The 4,542-nt window shown below is 37.9% G+C and overlaps 1 protein-coding gene across 5 annotated transcripts in view; it reads left to right on the plus strand.

Moving 5' to 3' along the window:
• The window catches only part of DNAJB12 (DnaJ heat shock protein family (Hsp40) member B12), a 27,277-nt gene extending 24,920 nt beyond the window's left edge, over positions 1-2,357 (plus strand). For 4 of the 5 annotated variants that reach the window (XM_024201878.3, XM_024201877.3, XM_024201880.3 and 1 more), the window contains exon 9: positions 334-2,357. The gene's annotated coding sequence lies outside the window, so the exon portion shown is untranslated. The remainder of the gene's footprint in view (positions 1-333) is intronic. The other variant, XR_002908212.3, reaches the window with a different exon arrangement.
• The last annotated feature ends 2,185 nt before the right edge of the window (positions 2,358-4,542 follow it).

Consider the following 4,542-nt stretch of genomic DNA (forward strand, 5'->3'; position numbering starts at 1 on the left):
ACAGGACATTATATATATATATATTATATATAATTTATATATATATAGATATATATATATAATGTCCTGTACCTTGTTTTGATAATTGTTTTGATAATTGTTCCTCTTATTAAATTGAAATATTTTAATTAACTTTGTCACTCTCTCTCTAACTCAGCATATCTCTGTGTATCCATGGTCTAATGAAGAGCGTAGCTGTAAAACAAAGAACTACTTTAGCATTTTTCAATTAGACATGTTACCTGTAATTTGGGGAGGTGGGTGGGAAAGGTGTTTTGTCTTAAATGGTTATCATGGATTGGAGACTGACACAGTTACCACTTTTATTCCCAGACTCTTGAAATGCCTGAAGACTTTTGGCGAAGTGCACTGAGCCAAGGTGACAGACTTTATATTTAAAGAATCAAACCTTAAATTAAAATGGAATTGGAGAATTAGCAACGCACAACTGCCCTCTCTCTTCTCTCTCTCTCTCTGTCTCCAACGTTAGATGCAGCAGGCAGCAGTTAGGAAAGCTGCCTGTCTTCTTCCCTTCTTTCCAACACCACTAGAGTGCGACAGTCTAGTCTCTCCTAGGATACAGCAACCATGCGAACAAGTGTAGAGTATAAAAAACAAACTGCAGCAAGCCATGAAGCAGAAGGAGACCCTTCCATGATTGCACTGGGCACTTCGAACGGAGAGAGAAATTGGAAGATTTTTTTTTAGGACTAAAAACCAATTAATAAGAAAAGAATCTATCTATTTAGAATTAATTTATAGCTATATGTATGTTGTACTTTTAAACTATGCAGGGATTGGATTAAATTATTTAGTTTTCTGCCCAATTTAGTAAACTGTAAAGTGTGAACTCTAACCTGTTTTGGGGGGCCGTGCAGCCCTGAAGACCTATCCAATTTCAGGTCGTCATTTGATGATACTTTGCATTTATTTTATTTTTTTTATTTTGTTGAGGAAAATACAATTTTGTGACTGAGTTTTTTTTTATAAAAGAATCTCTAAATCTGTAGAAAGAAGATTTCTTAAAATTGACCAGACTTCTGATTTGTTTTTGCTATATTGATTTAATTGGTGGCAGTCAACAGTGCTGGATTCTTGTACAGCAAGGAGAGGATTGTCATAAATGGTCTTAGCTCATCAGTGTTCAATTGGTTTATGTGTGTGTGTAACTTTTTTTTTTTTTTTCCAGAGTCTGCTTTATTTCTGCCTTGTAATCAGTGTGCAGCATTAGTTCTGTAAACAGGGCCTGCCACGAGCTATGTCCTTTTGTTCTTATCTTTCCTAAACTCAGAGTTCCTCATCCAGCAGACTGCTAACTGTAATAGGGCTGTTACCTTGCCATAACACTTCTGATGTTTCAACCTGTATTGACATCCCCCCAAAACAGAGTCTTTGATTCTGGTGAAAGAAGTTTTGGTGGGGAGATCAGAAAGAGGGGGATGGTTAATCTTCAGTTGCTTAATTGGGCTTTGACGCATCTGATACTAGATCACACTACGTTTTACCCATTTTTTAGCAATGGTTTTGCCCATCATGCATTTTAGAAGAAGAAATGATGCTGCTAAAAGCCTTGGGGTACCTGCTTAAGTAAGCAGGACCTGGATTAGAGCAACAGGATAGCGCTCAAGGTTATTCTAAACCCAGTGCATCTCTTTGACATATGAAGTGAGAGAGGCAAAAGTTGAATGAGCTAAGTTACCATTAATGGCATAAACTGGATTCTTCTCTACCCTGATGTTAATTTTTGCCTGAAGACATTTCCTATAAGAACAGTTTTCAGAGTTCCCTTATGGTGGAATTTATCAAAATAGCAATGGCTGCCAAGTAAGGTGTTAAGGGGCTGGGAGAAAAGTGAAAGGCCAGATGGTTTTATTTCTGTTTGTTGTTTGAAATTGACCAGCTCTATTTTTTAACTGGATATTTATGTAGCAAAATGGTTCTGAGCCCTCCTGTTCATTGCAAGCCTTACTATCCACTACTGTGATGTATCTGATCTGATTTCAAGTTTTAAAAGATATCCCCCAGGTCTTTGGAGAGGGATATGGTGGAAATAAAATATTTTGGAATAAATGCTGTTTACAGAGGCACACGAGCTACCCAGCATTAAGAGATGTTGGAGGGGAAATGTGAGAGACAACTCATGTTTGCAAAAGGTGCTGACATCTTTCAAAATGGCACTCCTGCTCCAGTGCCCATCCAACCAAATCTTTTGATTTCTCAAGTAGATATCCATGGATGGTAAGCGCTATGTGCAATAAAGCATAGATCCTGAAGGATACTCACAGAATCTGTATTTCTTGATTTAGAATTAATTATACAATTGTACATCTATAAATAAATGTTTATTATGTGAGAGACTCTGACTTTGTTTGTGCCACTCAGGGTCTGCTGTGTTGTGTGCTGACAAGTAATTAGTGGGGAAACAAGTCAGAGATGAGGACAGTGAGAACAGTTATAATTTCTGACATGTCACCTGTGAGACTGAGGAATGCACCCTAACAATGAATTATGCTGAGTGGATGCAGGACACTTTTTCTGCTGAACACACTGCTGCCTTCCAAGGTTGGCAAAGTCCATTTGTCAGTGACAATGGGGATTAAACATTCTGCAGGCACAAACAGCATGAGCCGGAGAGCTTTCTAGTATTGTGTGTGGAAAGCTACTGTATACTAAAAATTAGAATTTAAATCATCCGATCTATCTAGTTTGTGGGGAATTATCCTGTAAATTTGAATATGCCAGTTTTCCATACAAAGTCCAGTTCTGCCATTAGCAATTTCATCCTCCCTCAATGGTTTTTTGTTTGTGATAAATGTGGTTTTAAAAAACAAAAAAAACACCATGTAGATTCCCCAAAAGGAGCCAGAAATTTCTGAATATTAAGTCAAGCTGTAATATTTAAATATCAGGATTGAGATTTTTCAAAGCTGACTCTGGGATTTAGACACAACTACCATTAACTTCAATGAGAATTGGCTGTTCAGATTCCATAGGTGGCTTTGAAAATATCAAGCCAGAGCTCCTGTAAGTTGCAGAGGGAAAGGTATGACCTTTGGTAGAGAAGGGACCGTTGTAGTTCTGTGTTATAACTTGTTTCAACATTTCTGAGCCACCCATTACAGTATCTTGCTGCTGAATGACTAGTTAGTTTGCAGAAGAAACAACTCCCTCAGTAAGATACTGCTCTTTTGCCTTGGGCTACAGCATTTTACTAGTGCTATTATATTCAATAACAGTGAGCACTTTAAAGAACAAATATTTAATTACCAGCAGTTCAGCATTCATGAACAACCTGACAATAACAAATCAGTATCGCTATATGATAGAGGAAAACTAATTCATTAAGGAAAGAGTCATTAGTTTCACACTTTCAAGGAGCAGTTCTAAACTAGGAATTTTTTTTATAAGAAGACTACCTTGACCTGACCTGTTGCAACAGAATGACACCACTGATTTTGTTGTTTTTTCAAACATTACAGATAGGCCCAAGGAGTCAAAATCAATCCTAGCATAACTCCATTAACTTCACCGGAATTACACCGGGAACAATTTGATCCACGGTTAAGCAATAAGCTGAATGTGGTTATATGGATCTGTAGTAGTGGACAGTGCATCATTTGCACAACTATAAGAGAGCTCCCATTCTACAAAAGATGGGATTTACTTCCTTTCTGTTTGTACAAGAAGAAAAAACTGCCCTGTTCTCTTAAAATGTTGTTCCCTTGTTTAAAGCCTTCAGGATCTACATAGGAAAATTGAAATTGCAGGTTACTGACATACCAGCACAAAACATAATCAACTGAGTGATTTAAAAATAATGAATAGTATCCTGTGAAATGTTTGCATTTGTGCAGACATATTGGTGCTCATGGGCCTGACCTAGCTTCCACTGAAATCAATAGGTGTCTGGCTATTGACTTCAGAGGGAGTTGGATCAGGCCCTAACTCCTTTGTAATAATAATACCTAGCTCTTATATAGCAAAGCTCTTTACAAAGGAAATAAAAAGGTATCATCAGGCTGCAGCCACTGGAGGGTGACATGACCACATGCACCTGAATAAAACTCAATCCATCTACTAGAGTGATGGATAAACATGCAGATAGTGGTAAGATGTACACACACGCACAGAGAGAGGTTGCATTTGGCTTTTGATGTAAAGCAATCCAATCCACTCACATTGGAACAAATTGGGCTAGATGGGGTTGTGATGAGAGAGTTTAACCTTTATTTCCACAGATCAAGTTGTAGCCGTCATTCAAAGACCATTCTTTCACCACTTTTAAAATCTGCAAAGAAAGGTTGCTTCGTTACTCTCTTCTTTAGCTCCCAAACCAACTCCTTGTATGAGGCATCTTACTAAGTTTTCTGTTCTAGTTAGGTTTTTAGAGTACTCCCATCACCATGGTATCTGAGTTGGCCCTTAGTATGGGATTGTAAACATCACCCCACTACACACACCTTTCTTATATGAAGACTAGAGGAAAAAGTAGACTGACCAAAGCACATTAAAGGTCAAAAGGGACATTGAGAGCTTGGGGGA

Source organism: Terrapene carolina, unplaced genomic scaffold (genome assembly GCF_002925995.2).
Source record: "Terrapene carolina triunguis isolate 2854851 unplaced genomic scaffold, T_m_triunguis-2.0 Scaffold95, whole genome shotgun sequence".
Taxonomy (NCBI): Eukaryota; Metazoa; Chordata; order Testudines; family Emydidae; genus Terrapene; species Terrapene triunguis.